Below are 16190 nucleotides of genomic sequence, written 5' to 3'. Positions count from 1 at the left end.
CTTCTTATTTTTCCTTGTTTTTAAGGATTTCAGTATTTTTCTCCTACCTCCGATTTGACCTCAGATGAAAATGTGTGGACCTTTAGCAGATGGTGGGGACTCAGAAGACGGGAGCCCACAGACCTTGCTTTAAGTGTGGCCGTGCTGACCTGTGACCTCACCTTCAGCAGGCAGCAGGGCCGCCGTCCTCGCAGACCACTCTTGTCCAAGGCTCAAGTGTGACCAGAGAGAACACAGACCAAGGGCCAACCCTGCGTATCACGGTGGACTCGGCTAATGTGGGAAGCAGGGGTAAAATCGGACAGATCAGATCACTTTGGTGGATACACTTTCTCTGCCTTTCAAAATAGAACAACTACTTTGTTTGCTTCCCCAGCCCTGGCCCACAAACCCATGCACAGGCGGGGGGGGGGGGGGGGGTTCCTGCGGGCGCTGAGCCTGCCACATGGGCCAGTCGGGGGCCCAGGGCACCCTCCCTGGAAGCGCTTGCTAGAATCCACGCTCCGGCGATCGACATATCCCTCCTGCACCTTCCCTGACCACCTCACAAACCCTGCCGGTCATCCTGCTGTTGCACACGCCTCAGGTCATTGCGGAGACAGAGCTCTTGGTGGGGTCCCCAGTGGGGTCCCACACAGGTGGGGTGAACAGCAAACCCCAGTGCAGCGACACCCCTAGCACTGCACGTGGCATTGGATTCGAGACTAAGGCAGTGACTATACCTTCCAGGGTTTGCACATCCTGCAGGTCAGTCCCATGTAGCTTCTCTTTTAAACAATGTAATCAAGGAGATCTCTAAGGGTGACCAAGAAGCGGATACAACAGTGAACCACAACTGGCTAAACTCTAAAACTTTGAGGGGGGTGGGGGTGTAGTCGTGATGATCCAGAAAAGCGGGAGGAGCAGCAAGAAAGCGATCAAATCCGAGAATGTTCAGAATCTGGGACCCCTTAGGAAGCTTTCAACAGAGGAGCGAGGACTAGGAACCCCTAAGTGAGCATCATCAGCCTGCAGAGCTGTAACCTGGAGCATGTCCAGGGCGGGTTCCAGGCTTAGCCCCACCGCTCTGGGCCCCACCAGCACCAGCACCAGCTCAGCAGTGGTGGAGCTGGGCTCCCTGGGATGACTGTCACTTCTCTGATGGGCGGCTGGGTCCCATCTCAGACTCTCTGAAGGCCAATGGTCCTCGTTTTTCCTTCTAGTAAGATCCTATTTCCTAGGAAAAAGAACCCACCTGCTCAAGTATTCCCTTAGGCAAGATTGTTAATAGTGTGCTTTAAAAAAAAAAAAAAAAAAAAAGGTGCAGGAAGCCATTTATAAGAGCATTTTTCCTACTGCACTCAACTTCTCTCAAAGTTTAAAAAAAAAAAAACTGCACATTTTTTCAAGGTAGCTTCAAGTGCTAATAACCCTCCTTTCCAGGGCCCTGGGGGCGGCCCTGGGGGTGGAGGTGGCTCCGGCCCCCAACGGCTCCTGGGGCTCTTGGATTACGGGCTGACCCCATCACTTGACTGGAACGGTGGAAATTCACAGTCGGCCTTGGTCCAAACGCCAAAGTCAAATCTGAAAACTCAGCACCCGACACCCCCTTCGCGGCCCCACCTGCAGCCCTCCCGCGGGTTGGGTAAAAAGTGAAACTCAGCCTCGGCGCGCAGGGTCGGGGTCGGGGTCGGGGTCGGGTCCGGGGAGGGGGGCCGCGCGGGGTCCGGGTCCCCAGCGCCCCCGAGCCAGGCAGGGGGCAGGTCGCGTCCGCGGGGGCGGGGGGGTCGCAGGAGGGCCCGAGCAAGCGGAGCCCGCGGGGAGAGGGGGCGGGGACGGGGACGGGGGTCGCGGGGGGTCGCGCCCTGCCTCGGCCCGGGCGCCCCTCCCCCGGGGCTCCCCCCACCGCCCTCCCCGCTCGGCCCCCAGAGGGGCGCACGGGGAGGTGTCCCGGGCCTGGGCCGGACCGGGCAGCGGGGAGGCCGGGGTGCGGGGAGGCCCCGGGCCGCCCCCCCGCGCCCCCGCAGCCCGTCCTCCCGCAGGCCCCGCGCCGGGCGGAGCGCAGCCGGCCCACTGCGGCGCGGGGCGCGGGGCGCGGGGCGCGGGCGCGGGGCGCGGGCGCGGGGCCGACCTCGGGCGGAGGAGCGACCTCGGGCGGCGGGAGGGGGCCCGACCTCCGGGGGCCGCGCCGCTCACCTGCAGCCGCCGCCACCTGCTCGTCGCGCGCGCGGCCTCGGCTCCCTCGGCGGCCCCTGCGGCCGCTGCGCTCCGGCCCTGGGCGCGCCCGGCCCTGCGTCGGGCCTCAGCGAGTGCGGCGCCCGCCGCCCCCGGCCCCCATCCCGCCCCGCCCGGCCCGCCGCCCTCCGCCCTCGGCCGCGCCGCCCCGCCACTTCCTGTGCGCGGCGATCCCACAGTTCCGCCGGCGCGCGGGGAGGGCGGACACGCGGGGGGGACACGCGGGGGGGACACGCGGGGACACGCGCGCGGGGAGGGGGGCGCGCGGGAAGGGGGCGCGCGGGTGCTGCTGGCCGCGGGGGGCGCCGCGGGGGGCGCGGGGGCGGCGCGGGGGCGGCGGGGACACGGGGCCCGCGGGGTCGGGAGCGGACGCGCGTGAGCCCGGGGCGGGGACGGCGGCGGGGCACGTGGGCTGCGGGGCCGCGAGGCCGGCCGGGGGCGGGGAGACGGCCCGCGAGCCCCCGCCCCCCGCGCCCGCGCCCCCACCCCCGCGCCCCGGCCTGTTTCCGGGCGCGAGCTCCTCCCCTGGCCCGGGTCACGGCCCGGGTCGCGGGCGCCGCGGGGGGTGGGCGGAGGACGGATTTCCGACCCACGTGCAGCGCCCTTTGACTTATTTATAGTTTGCAGCCGCTGGCAACATTGTATCGATTTGACCGGGGAGGAAGCTTCCCGGAACCCTGGGGGGGGGGCGGCCGGGAACCTGCCTCGCTCCTCCCGGTGCCCCGGGTCCCTGGGCGCCCCCCGGGAGTTCCCCACGGAGCACCTGCTGGTGGCTGAGCCAGGAAGCGGCCCCAGGGAGCCTGGCCCGGCCGAGGCTCATCTCCCCCTGCCTGCCCCGCCGCCCGCCCCCCTGCGCTTGGACGGTGGACGGTGGACGGCTTTCAGTGGGAAACTATTTGAGATACCAGGCGCCCTTACTCGGCTTGTACCTCCTTTTAACCCTCCTCCAATTATTTCAGAAAACACTTGGGCTAGAATAAAATAAAATAAACATACATGCACCTGTTCTACTCACAATTCCCTAATCCTTGAAAAAGAAGTTATGGTTTGCAGGGCTGGTGGAAAATCATTACCGGTAAAACTGCAGCCTGCGCCGCCGCCCCTCCTCGCTGTCCCATCCTACAGGTAAAATTCCCACAGGCACCTGCAGATGTGCGAGTAAGGATGTTCTGACTTAGGGCGTAGAATCACAAAAATCTGAAAACAACCCACAGACATCTGGCTGAATAAATTCCAGCCTATTTTTAATATATTAAAAATAATAATTTTTAATTTAGAACATTAAAAAATTAACATGGTAACTATATATGCTGATATTACATAATCTGCAAGATTTGTTAAGTCAAAAGAGAGAGTGAAGATGCGGGGCAGTGTGTATACAAGAATCTCTTTGCCGAATCGAAAAGCAGTGTATATGCGGCCGTACGTCCAGAAAACTTCTGGAAAGATAAAGAGTTATCGGCTCTTTTGTTCTCGGCTGGACTGTTAACGGCTGGACAGGGGTAGGTCGACTTCATTGTTGCTAGGTAGTTTAAATTTGTCATATGCACACACTTTAGAAATATGTTTTTAAAACTAATTAAATGTACCTCATCATTTAGACACTTGGTGGCCCCTTAATAGTCACTCTGAACTTCTAGATCAGCTCAAAATACTACTTGTCTCGACAGAGTAAAGCATCATCAGTGTAATCTAATCTATATTCAGATAGAATCTATGATCATTCAGACCTAAGCTAGCAGGAATTTGCATCTGGAAAAGCTCAGCTGAACATATGAGCAGAGTAAACATTTAAACAGAGCTTGGAAGTCAGCCAAGCAGCCCTTAGCTACTTACCGGGCCCTGCGCGGAGCACGTGCCGGGACGGCTGGGAAATGTGGTCCTCGCTGAGATTCCCCGACTTTATTAGATGCGTGCGTTAGTTCACCTACGTACCCAAACAAAGCCCTGGGGTAGAGACGACCGGCATCTGTTCCACATTTGCAGAGACTGAGGCACCGGGAAGCTCCGTGTCTCACCCGCCAGCCCGTAGTGGGCAGCAGGGCCGCGGCCTGACTCAGCCGCAGTGCCCCCGCTCCATGTGACCCCAGTAACCAAGTTCTCTGTGTTGGGAGAGAGACTTAGGTCCCCCCTGAACCGCTTAAATTAAAACGGGGAAAGGACAGGTCTTAGCCGGAGTGTTCGCAGGCACAGATTTGCAGGGTGAGGGGCTTTGTGCATGCCTAGAAAGGAGGGGAGTGGCCTTTGGGTACAGCCTGAGTGTGAGGTAGGTCCTGGGAGGGGGACTCCCCATTCATTATTTGCTCTAAATCTCCAAACCAACTTGCTTGATAACCTGATAACCGTTCCACCAGGTAAATAAACCAGACCCCTGGAGGTGATCCTGAGGCCAAGGAGCAGCCTAGAAGCAGTCTTTCCAGTTCAGAGTCTCTCGCTCGCTCTGGTCAAGCCCTGCCCGTAGGCCTCCTCAAGTGCTCCGAGGGCATTGTGGGCTCCAGGTGAGTCCGGATTGAGGACGGCTTCCTGGGGCAGCTGGACACGGATGTCACTGCCCTGGGGGAACTCAGAGTCAAAGTTCGGAGCTTAGCCTGTGACCTTGGTCAAGGACATGGCCCATGTGAGTCTTCGTTTCCTATAAAGCAAGGAGGTTCCCACCCCAGACTTCCCTGATCCCCAAGCGTGTGCCAAGAGAGCCAGGCCGAGGGGCTAGCTCTGGCATTTCTCAAAGCCTAGAGTTTACTTTTAACCAAGATGTAAAAGTTTACCAAAACTAAAGATAGTGACTTTGCTGGAAATTGATGAACTCCAGCAGTTAACACTAGCCTCAAATGGAGAGATACTGTGTATGTTTTTAATTAGTATATAGCAGGAAAACAGTGGTTACAAATGCAAGTTCTTCAGGAGACTAAGTATTATTTTAAGTAGGCTCCACGCTGAGCGTTGGAGCCCAGCACGGGGCTTGAACGATCAGACCTGGGTTGAGATCAGGAGTCAGACGCTTACCCAGCCGAGCCACCCAGGAGCCCCACAGGAGACAGTGTTTTAAAAATGGGCTTCTACAGGGCCGAAAACCCTCAAGGGGATTTTTCATGACGCAGAGGCTGGAAGCCCCGGACACTCTGAGACCCTGCCCCGAGGTGGTTGTTGAGAAACTGTGATTAGCCTGGAGGTCAGAGTCAAGGTCACACGAGTGGGTGAAGCCAGTGCCCAGCCGAGGACAGACCTCAGGCAAACGTCCAGCACGTGGGGAAGCCCTCTGCACCGGGGGAGAGCCCTGGGTTTGAGTCCAGGCTCATCCTAGCTGCAGTAGGAGCCTCACCCCCTCATACTCAGCCATGGGGCTTCTGGATGCAGTGGCCGAGCTGTGGGGCTTGAGGACCTGTGGCCTAAGTGCAGGGGCTGTTCCGACCAGAGCCACCCCGCTGATAGCCATGGACCGCCATCGACATCCTAGTCTCCCTGGGTAGAGTAGGGGAGCCAGAGAGGTGGGCACCTGGGCCAGGGGGCAAAGACAGGGTGACCAGAGCCAGGCTGTGAGGCCCTGTCCCTGCAGCCAGTCGGAGCGGGTGGGGTACCCCAGCATGTCAGCTCACGGCCCGGTGCCTCTAACAGGCCATGTTGGCTCCCGGCCTTGGTCAGCAGCTGCCCCAAGGCCTGAGACTCCGCCTGCCCCGTCCTGCCCCCCTAGTGCCCCAAACCCCACTGGCTGCGTTGTGCCTAGAGGCCTCTCCTGACACAGGCACCTGCAAAGGAGACTTTGCCCCTGCCCGTTAGAAACACTGCCTGACCGGGGCACTCCCGGGTGCTGCACCCAACTCTGCAGGTGAAGGGGGGGCTGTCTGTGCAGATCCCTCCCTGAAGGCCCCCTGGCCTCTCCATCGTTGAGCGGCCCAGGCTCCTTGCCCACAGCCTGGGGCTGGCAGAGTAGGTGGGCAGGAAACCCACACAGGACGTGTGATCTATCAAAGGATCACACCCTCCCCCCTCCCACCCCACCCCCACCCGCAGCCCCACCCGGACACACAAAAATTCTAATTTTTTTCTTTGCACCAAATCAGCTTTCAAATTGTTCTCTGGCATTCAAAACTAAACAAAACAAACAAAAGTACATGCTACTTCTACAAGGTCACCTGCCCAGATGTGGCATCTCCGATGTAGGAGAGCCGCAACCCAGCTCACAGGCCTACCGAATCCCTGAGCTGTAGGAAAGAGCCGGTCGGTTCTGCTGTCGGCGGGCTCGAGGAAACACTTCCAGAAGAAAGCAGCCCAGCGTGTTACTAGGCGAGGAGGAGAACCTCCAGAGTTTGGGGGGGCGGTTACTACCTGCCTCAGCACAGGCACAGGTGATGGTGCCACGTGATGGGGAAGCAAATGCTCTACAAACCCAAATACTCGGAGTAACAGTGGAAAAGGGGAGGCTGGGCCCTGGCCCCGTGAGGAAGTGGCCCACACACCAGCCGGGGCATTAAGAGCAAGCTCAGTGGCACTTTCTGGAAACGCTGAGTGGAGGAGGGACACGACGGTCCTGTCATGTCACACAAAATTAGCGCATCCTTGGGCAGCCCAGGTGGCTGCCTATGGCCCAGGGTGTGACCCCAGGGTCCCAGGATCAAGTCCCACATCGGGCTCCCTGCATGGAGCCTGCTTTTCCCTCTGCTTGTGTCTCTGCCTGCCTCTCTCTCTCTCTCTCTCTCTCTCTCTGTCTTTCATGAATAAATAAATAAAATCTTAAAAAAAAAATCAGCGCATCCTTTAGCACGGTGACGGGCTGTCCATGGGGACTGTGCAGTTGCAAGGTGACTCTGTGCGTTCCCATTTCCTGGGGCCTGGCAGGGCTTGGGTGCTCGCAGGTGCCCCCCACCCCCCACCCCCTCTGTTAGATGGAACCGGCTCTACCTCGCAAGCCGCCTCTGCGTCTGAACCCGGAACTGGTGGGGACGGGCACGGTCACCCCTGGACAGAAGGACCCTTGGACTTGCTGCCGTGGGGCTGGTTCCGGGGTGGCAGGGGGTGACAGGGTTGTGGCCCGGCTGAGCGGTCATCTTGCTGCCCTGGGCCTCCGTTCCCTGTACGGTTCAAGGGAGTGAGGGCGCCACCGCACCTGCCCCAAGAGGTCTCCAGAGGACCGGGTGAAGTCAGTCGCACAGGGAAGGCCATGAGAGAGGTTTCTCAGACACCCCTCCCCTGGTGTCTCAGATGCCAGGCCGCCTCCCAGGGACCCTTCCCGCCCCACCGTCCCCGCCACCTCCCAGTCTTCCCCGGAGCATCCTTCCATGTCCTCACGGCTCTCGCCACCGTCTGACCTCTACCCTGGAAGGCCACCAGCGCCCCGCCTGGCCCCCGCTGCCCCCCAGCCCCCGTGTACCGTCCGTAGGAACAGCCGCAAAGGTGCCGTCACCCTTGGCGCTGCGCAGCGGGGGGTCCGCAGGGACCAGCATGCTCCTCACCACACACGGTACACGTGCTGCCTGCGGGCTGCACTCTCAAACCCCCAGCCTGCCCGGCTCAGCCAGCAGCCACCCTCTCACTCTGCAGGCTATGAGTCCAGGTCACCGTGTCGGCAGGGCTGGCTCCTCCGAGGCCTCTTTCCTGGACGTGTAGACGCCACCTGGTTGTCCCCTGTACTGTGTCTCTCCTCCTCTTCTCAGGACACCAGTTGTGCTACATTAGGGCCCACCTAGTGACCTTTTTAAAGACCCCCCCCGAAATACAGTCACACTTAACACATGCCGAGTACAAGACTTAACACGACCTTGGGGGTGACAGCCCCCCAAACACTAGGCCTACATATTTGTACTCTCTCTCTCTCACGCTATTTTTATTTTTTTGCAATAAGCATGTATTCCTTATGTAACGCTGAAAAGCATTTTAAAGTCATCTGTGTCTCACTGGTTCAAGGGCACCGGGGCAGGGGACGTCAAGGGCGCGCCGGCCTTAGGGGCCGACTGGGCTCACGCGGGCGGACAGAGATGCCAGCTGGGGGGAGCAGCGAGCGCCTCTGTCCCGGCCTCCCCTCGGCTGGGCCCTCGGCTGGGGCTTCCAACTCTGGGGAACAAGAGCTAATGGGGCTTAGGAATCTGGCAGGAAATAGGAAACAAGATCAAAAGGAGCACCAATCTGACCCCCCCACACACACACAGGGATCCTCCACCGAGAGAGTCTCAGCACCTGCCGGCCCAGCGGGTCAGAGTCGGGGCCAGGGACGATGAGACAATGATGACAGCGGTGATGGGGGTGGTGACGGTAGCCGACACCTGCTGCGGGTCCTCCACATGCCAAGCTGCTCTAACAACTCTACGAGGTAGGGACCTGTTGTCCGGGCGGGGGTGGGGGGAACCGAACCACAGAGAGGCTAAGTAACCTGCCTGAGGTCACAGCCCGGGCGTATCAAGGCCTGGTCCTCCGGCTGGAGAGCTTCTCTGCCCAGCACCCTGTGAATAACGTGAATAAAAGTACGACTGACAGACCCTCTGTCCAACCCCCGCAGCTGGCCAGGCACTTGTCATTCACAGAGAGCCCCGCACAGTTGAGGACAGGGGCGGAAGCCCCCGGCAGGTGGAGGCTGCCTGGATGGTCACAGCACCCCGGGCCCAGGGGCTGCAGCTCAGGCTCCCTCCTAGGGCGTCGGCAGGATGCAGCGCCCCCCTCCATCTCTGACCCTCTCTCCTGGGGACATGCAGGCTTCTAGCTCCTTCTGCAGCCCCTCCTGCAATGGCCAGATCCCTGCCGGCTCCCCGACGTCACAGCCTGCGACCTCAGCGTGTTTGACCTCTGGAGCAACTAGAGGTCGGAATTCCTGGTGCAAAGGTGCTTGCCGGTGAGATGAGAGGCCACATGTGACACGTCCGCCACTGTCGCTGCCCAGAGACCTGAGCACACGTGGCGCCCACCCCTCCAGGGCCTCTCTGCCCTCGGGCCTCTCGGGGGGCCCCTGACATCCCCCCTCAAATGGAAGCGGGCTGGCTGTCTACAAGGGAAGCTCCCCTGCCCCGCCCAGGGACCCCCTGGCCCGAGGCACGTACCACCACCCCCACAAGCACCACTCCAACACCAGACGATCTAGAACCAAGCTCCTGCTAGTTGAGCGGCAGGTGGACCGCTGAGAGCGGAGCCTTCTATGGCAACCCCGCAGCCGGTGACTTTAGAGCCCGGTCTGGAAGGCTTGAGGTCTCAAGGACGGTTTTGCCCTGACAAAGAGCAGGTATGAATTTGTAAGATCTCCCCGTGCACCAGGGAAGGTGGAGCCTGCCCACGAGGAAGGACTCCTACCTCCACAGGGGGCACCCTCCACCCCCACTCTGACCCCTGCTGGTCTCTCAGGGGGGGATCCGCTCAGTGGCTGCCATCTGCCCACCTCCGTCCATTCAGCCAGCACATGCCTGGCCCTTTGCGATTGGCTTTGACAGTCATTACTAAAGAAAACATGGGCCGGACAGACATTTCTCCAAAGAAGACGCCCAGATGGCCACCAGACACATGGGAAGATGCTCCACATCACCCATCATCGGGGAAATGCACGTCCAAACCACGATGAGATCCCACCTCCCACCTGTCAGAACGGCTAAAATCATACACGCGCACACTAGAAACAAGTGTTGGTGATGATACAGAGAAAAAGGAGCCCTCGTGCACTGTTGGTGGGAATGCAAGCCGGTGCAGCCGCTCTGGAGAACAGCGTGGAGGGTCCTCAAAAGGATAAAAATTGAGCTACCCTACGATCCAGTAATTCCACCACTGAGTATTTACCAAAAGAAAATCCAGACACCAATTTGAAAAGATACATGCGCCCCGATGTTTACAGCAGCATCACCCACAGTAGCCAAGATAGGGAAGCAGCCCAAGCGTCCACTGACTGATGGATGGATAAAGGAGACGTGGTGTCTCCACGATGGAGTATTCCTCAGCCATAAAACGGAATGAATACTTGCCATTTGCCACGACGTGGATGCACCTAGAGGCTATTAGGCTCAGGGAGATACGCCAGTCGGAGGAAGACAAATACCGTATGATCTCACTTATATGGGAGATAGCAAACAAACAAACACAGAAACAGGCTCATAAACACAGAGAACAGCCTGGTGGTTGCCAGAGGGGAGGGCAGGATGGGGGAGCCAGGAGAGGGGCACGCAGAGGCCCAAACTCCCAGTTATAAAATAAACGAGTCATGGGGGTGAGGAGTACGTTGTAGGGAACACGGTCGATAATACGCTACTAATGTGTGCCGACTGCCCTTACCAAGGTGAGCAATGATTATTGGCTGGAATTGTCACCTCACTGTTGTACACCTGACACAGTCAACCACGCTTTGGTAATTTAAATAACAACCGCGAGGGCCGGCATCCATCCAGGGTGTATGAGGCGTCTGCCCCCAGACGGCTGGGCGCCCTTCCATTATCCAGGCCAGTGGGCGCCCCAGGCCCCTTGCCTGGCGGGACCTGTTCGCCGGGACACAGGCTGAGGCGTCTGCCGTGCACCTGCCACTCGCCAGGGCCCCTGCTGCCCTGCGCCATCACACATCTTTCTGTGCAAAACAATACAGTGAGGGCCGTCGGTGCCGCATCTCCTCAGTGGGCTGCGAGGTGACCATTGCCGGTGGCAGGATGTCTCTGCTGCCACTGCGGACCCCCTGCCCGCCCACTAGCAGCCCTGCTGGCCCCAACGTCACCCCCAAGCCACCCTGAATCTCCCTGCTATCTCTGCAGATGGGCTCTCAGAGCACCCCACGTCCACGGTGGCCCTGCCGGGTGAGAGTCATGCAACCCTGTGACCATCCTCTGAGGAGCCATCTCCCCTCCTCCCTGTCCTGTCCCTATGGGGCCTCGCTCACCAGCTCACCAGCCCACGGGGAGGCACTTGCCAATAGGTGACTGTGGGAGGGAGGGAACCGGTCCTCTGTGCCCCCACCGCCTGCCCACTGCCCAGGCCTCAGGCCTCTCAGACTCTGTGCTCGGCACCCAGCGGGTGCTCTCTGGGAGGCAGTGGTTTGGGGAATGTCTTGCCCTGTCTAGGCCTGGGGAGCACCCCAAGAGCTTGGGGGGAGGAAGCCGGTGTCCCTCCTGAGCACGTGTCCGTGGCTGACATGGCTCCAAGGGATGCCCGACAGCTGCAGGTCCCGTCCCCCTGCCTAGAGCCCCGTCCCCTGCACACAGGCAGGCCTCAGGTGAAAATCCACGCTACCACTGAGATCGAGGCATCTGAGCAGTTTGATCCTGGACGGTCCCAGTGGAGGCAGGTCCTATCTAATCCACACGATTAGTCCTGCCTGAGCTTCCATCCTCGAGGGGCCAGTCTCCTGGGTTCAAATCCTGGCTCTGCGGCTTATGGCTGAGCGACCTCAGGAGGGTTTCTTAATCTCCCTGTGCCTGTTTTCCCATTTCAAATGGGAAAGTAAAGTACCTCCATCTCCGGAGTATTGTGAGGATCAATAAGGTATCAGGTCAACAGGGCCTCACAGGGCACCTGGCGTGGGGTGTGGGTAACACGAGCTCCGGTGGGCTTGACGATCGCCTCTATCCGTTCTTCCTCACTCTTCACTGTGGAAGGTCGGGGCTTCTTTTTTATGATGTGAATTATTTGTGCATTTACCTGTCGGACTCCATAAAGCAGTCGCTCTGAAAAGGTGGCCCCGGGCCTGCCCTGGGCCAGATGTGAGCATCGTGAGGGAAATTTTCCAAGCTCACTGCAGACCCACCAAACCAATAATTCGGGGATGGGGCCATGCGATCTGGGTTCCTACAAGCCCTCCAGGAGACTTGACCCACCCTGAGTCTGAGAACCACTGCTGGAAAGGCTTTATCTTTAAAATAAATCAAGGGGGGAATCCCTGGGTGGCGCAGCAGTTTAGCGCTTGCCTTTGGCCCAGGGTGTGATCCTGGAGACCCGGGATCGAATCCCACGTCAGGCTCCCGGTGCATGGAGCCTGCTTCTCCCTCTGCCTGTGTCTCTGCCTCTCTCTCTCTCTGTGTGTGACTATCATGAATAAATAAAAATTAAAAAATAAATAAATAAAATAAATCAAGGCGTGCCTGGGCAGTTTGGTGGTTGAGTGTCTGCCTTCGGCTCAGGGGGTGACCCCTGGGTCCTGGGATCAAGTCCCACATCGGGCTCCCTATAGGGAACCTGTTTCTCCTTCTGCCTGTGTCTCTGCTTCTCTCTGTGTGTGTGTCTCTCATGAATAAATAAATAGAATCTTTAAAATAAATAAACAAATAAATAAATAATTTTTAAATAAACCAAAATCAAAGTAAATCCAGAAAAGCCAGGCTGCGGGAAAAAGAAAAACATTCCTGCCGCGTTCCCTTCCTGCTCCGAACAGGGTCACATATTTCCTGTTCCCACGCCCCGGGTGCGCGCCCTGTGGCGGCCACCGCCGAGTACACACTGCAGACAACACTGCGAACGGTGTTGTCTCCAGGCCTGGAGGCTGGAAGCCCAAGACTCACGCGGTGGCAGGCGTGCTTTCTGCTGGAGGCACCACGAGATGATTCGGTCCAGGCCCCTCTCTGAGCTCTGGCAACTCTGGGGGTTCCTCGGCTGGGTGTTCGGACTCTCTGACCCCGGAGCTGAGCCCATGGCCCTCTGAGAAGGGCTCGAGGACCTGGGTGGGCCACCCCCTCGGCCCCACACAGACACAGGGCCGGGCCGAGCAGGGCTCCGGGCCCCCTCCGCTCTCCCGGGTTGGTTGAGAGCACAGCCACCTGCCCCGTGGGGCTGTTCCCTGACCCCACGCCTTCTGCCTGTCACCCCTGCTCCAGAACATCATGCGGCCCACGCTGACCGTGCAGAGACTGGTCTGCCCCCGTGTGAGGGCACGTGTCGGGTGATGACGGGATTCGATATGAAAATGGCATTTGTTTTCCAGAACTTAGAATCCAGACAATTGACAGACTGCCTTTACCAAAACAAAGATACAGCAAAAGAATATTTGCTCCCGCAAACGTCCTCATGTTTAAGGTAATTAATGCCACTTGTGAAATCCGGGAAGAATCCGGGACAGAGGAAAGTAGTGCACCTCTTCCTAGGGTCACTCTCCGCCCAAGCTGGATGACAAAATGCCCTGATAAAGAAAGTGAAGAGGGCTTTGCTCTGGCCGAGGTGTGCATCCACGCACCTGTGCCCTGAGGACCGCGTGGGCGGGTCCCCAATGCCTGTTGGACGTCAGTGCCGCCCAGCTGTCCGGGAACCGAGTCAGGGTCCCGGCCCCACGGAGGACGGAGGGGGCTGAGCTGCGTGTTCCGCCTGAGGGTCTGCTTCAGGGAGGAAGGGGCCTGTGTTGGCAGGCTCACGGGGAAGGGGGTGTCCGAGCACTCTCTGGGTGCTCCCTTAGCGGGGGCGCCCCATCTCCGCTGTAGCTTGACTCTGCCTCCCTTCCCCACGCCCGCAGGCCGCTTGGGCCCGGCCTCCCTCCCAGGGTCACCCGAGGTGGCCTCCAGCCTCCCAGGGGCCTGGTCCATCCGCGGGCACACAGCACGCCCACCTCCAGGCCAAGGAGACTGTCCAGGCAAGGCGAACGTGACTCTGCTAGGCCTCAGCCCTGTGCTCGCAGGCAGAGACCCGGCCCAAGACGACCCAGGGCGCAGGTCGGCAGCTTGACTTCGCCAGGGCACCACGGGGAAAGCTCACGCAGCCCCCGGTGTAGACGAAGCTGAGGCCTCAGACACGGAGGGACCTTGGAGGTGTCCCTTCCACCCAGCTCAGCACTGAGCCCACCTAGTTCCCAGGAGCTTCTCAAAGACGCGCAGAGCAGAGCGGCATCCGTGGGGGCCAGGCCCACCTGAGGCCCGAGGCCACCAAGCAGGAGGCCCCCCAGGAGCCCCGTAGCCAACGCCAGGAGGAAGGCTTCCGCGGGGCGGGCTCTGCTGGAAATGTGTTTCCATCCACACCGCCGGCTTCCCGCTTCCTTGGCTGCTCCCAGTGCCCCTGCGTAGATCCTGGGGTTCTGCGCAAGATGACAGGTTTATGGGACACTCTTATCCGATGCCTCTCCCTTCCCAGGAATGTTTGGGGGGTGGGGACGGGATCAGGATGTAGCCAGAAAAGCCATTTCCATGACATAAATTACCTGAAGTAGGAGCTTCCCGGGGCTGCTGTTCAAACGGGCCCACGTGGGCAGCTTAGGTGTGGAGGGCTGTCCTCCCCCTGCTGGGGGCCGCAAGTCCAGGTGAGGGCATCGCGGGGCCCTGCCCTTTCCCAAGGCCCTGCCTCGTCCAGCTCTGGGGGCTCCGGGGTCCCCTGGCTCGGGCACATCAGCCCACTCTGCGCCCCTGTCGTCCCGCGGCTTCTCAGCTCCACGTGAGGACACACTGGTGTCAGCCACTGGTGAAGGTCCACCGCTCCAGTCCGCTCGCAGCCCCCCGTGTGGATGTCCTAAGTCATCATCAGATGCCAGTGAACAGAGATGCCAGCAAGTGCCAGCTCTACCGCGCACGGCTCGGGGCGCAGGAGGGACACCAGGGCTGGATGGGGGCGGGTGGTCAGTGAGGCCCTTTGACCTCAACCCCGAATTCCCGCTTGCTCCCGCTATGACCCAACGCTCCGTCCAGATTCAAGGAAAGTGCACGGATTTACCCAGAACTGTGGACCCGGGCAGCGTGACCCCACAGGGCGATGGGCACAATGGCAACGCTGGCTGGGTTACGTCACCCCCCAGGGGCCCTCCACGGGCTAACAGAGGTGGGGGCAGCCGGAGCCGGGGCAGGACAGGTCGGTGACCCCGGATTGAATCTGCGGGCATCACTTCGGATATCATGAGAGATGCTGTTTGACATTCCGGAAGATCAAGGTGCAGAGTTGAATTCAAAGACCAGTAGCACGTGGTATGTGTTACATGGTGCCAGTTGGGGGGAGAAACAGGCTGCAGAGCACCCCCCCACACACTGTGCGGGTGCATGGCTGGGGACCTGGGAGGCACGCCCCATGCTCCCGAGCACCGGAGGGAGGGGAGCCTGGGATGGGGCGATGGCCCTGGGGCCGTGGGTCACTGCGGGGCCTCCTCACGCTGACCACCTGTTCCAAAGGCTGCAGACGAGCACCCAGAGGGGCAGGCGCACGGGCCAGGCCTGAGGGGCCCTGAGCGCGGAGCTGGGGAGCACGTGGACCCTGTCACCTACCCAGAAGCTCCGTGACCATGAATTTTTTTTTCCTTTTTTAATGATCCTATTTATTTATTTATTTGAGAGACAGCGTGCAAGCACAGGCAGCGGGGAGCCCCAGAGGGAGAGGGAGAGGGAGAGGGAGAGGGGAAGCAGACTCCCCGCCGAGCCGGGAGCCCGATGCGGGACTCGATCTCAGGGCCCTGGGATCACGACCGGAGCCGAAGGCAGACGCTTCCCCGACGGAGCCACCACCACCCCCCCGCCCCCGGGCGCCCCTGTGACTTTCGTCTTTGACGTTTTACAAGAAGAATGCATTTCTGTTCCACTTGGGTAAAATTTTAAAAATCGGTTTTGTTTTCAAAGCCACAGCCTTTTTGAAAGCACAATAAACCAGCAACCACAAAACCAAAAAGAAATGGTGCGAGATAAGCGTCTGTGGCAGAGGCGTGAGGGATCTGCGCCGAAGCCGTCCGTGGGCCCTGAGCCGGCTGCTGCCGGCAGCCAAGGAGGAAGGCTGCTGGCTCCGCGTCGAGGGGCCCCGGGGGGAAGGTGGCCCTGGGGGTCTCGCCCCGACCGTGAGCCCCGGGCTGCTCCCGACGCCCCGGACCCTCCCCACGGCGCCGGTGACCATGGTGGCCCCCCCATCCCTGCACACTGTGGAAGCTCCGCAGGGGACCCCGCGAGGACAGCACCGCCTCCCCGCGAGCGCAGCGGGAGCCCCTCTCACAGAAGCGGGAGCGACGTTCTCAGCTGCCGACTACCGCACCCCCTTTGACAGCCGAGCAAACCCAGGCTCAGAAACAGTCACACGCCTTGCCTAAAACCTCAGGCGCGTGCGTGGCGAAGCCGGGATCACTCGAACCCAGGACTCGGGCGGTTCCT

General features: G+C 60.0%; 1 protein-coding gene and 1 long non-coding RNA gene across 3 annotated transcripts in view; both read right to left on the bottom strand.

Moving 5' to 3' along the window:
• The window catches only part of RRP1 (ribosomal RNA processing 1), a 133139-nt gene that overhangs the window by 60534 nt on the left and 56415 nt on the right, over positions 1-16190 (bottom strand). The gene's annotated exons all lie outside the window — the stretch shown is intronic.
• On the bottom strand, positions 10697-14982 carry LOC144301680 (uncharacterized). Its single transcript, XR_013368420.1, has 3 exons — positions 14276-14982; positions 13691-14152; positions 10697-13270 (listed from the first exon to the last, which is right to left on the bottom strand). It is a non-coding gene; the product is annotated as an uncharacterized LOC144301680 (long non-coding RNA).

The sequence above is a fragment of the Canis aureus genome, chromosome 30 (assembly GCF_053574225.1).
Source record: "Canis aureus isolate CA01 chromosome 30, VMU_Caureus_v.1.0, whole genome shotgun sequence".
In the NCBI taxonomy this organism is placed as follows: Eukaryota; Metazoa; Chordata; class Mammalia; order Carnivora; family Canidae; genus Canis; species Canis aureus.
This window is presented reverse-complemented; position numbering and strand designations above follow the sequence as displayed.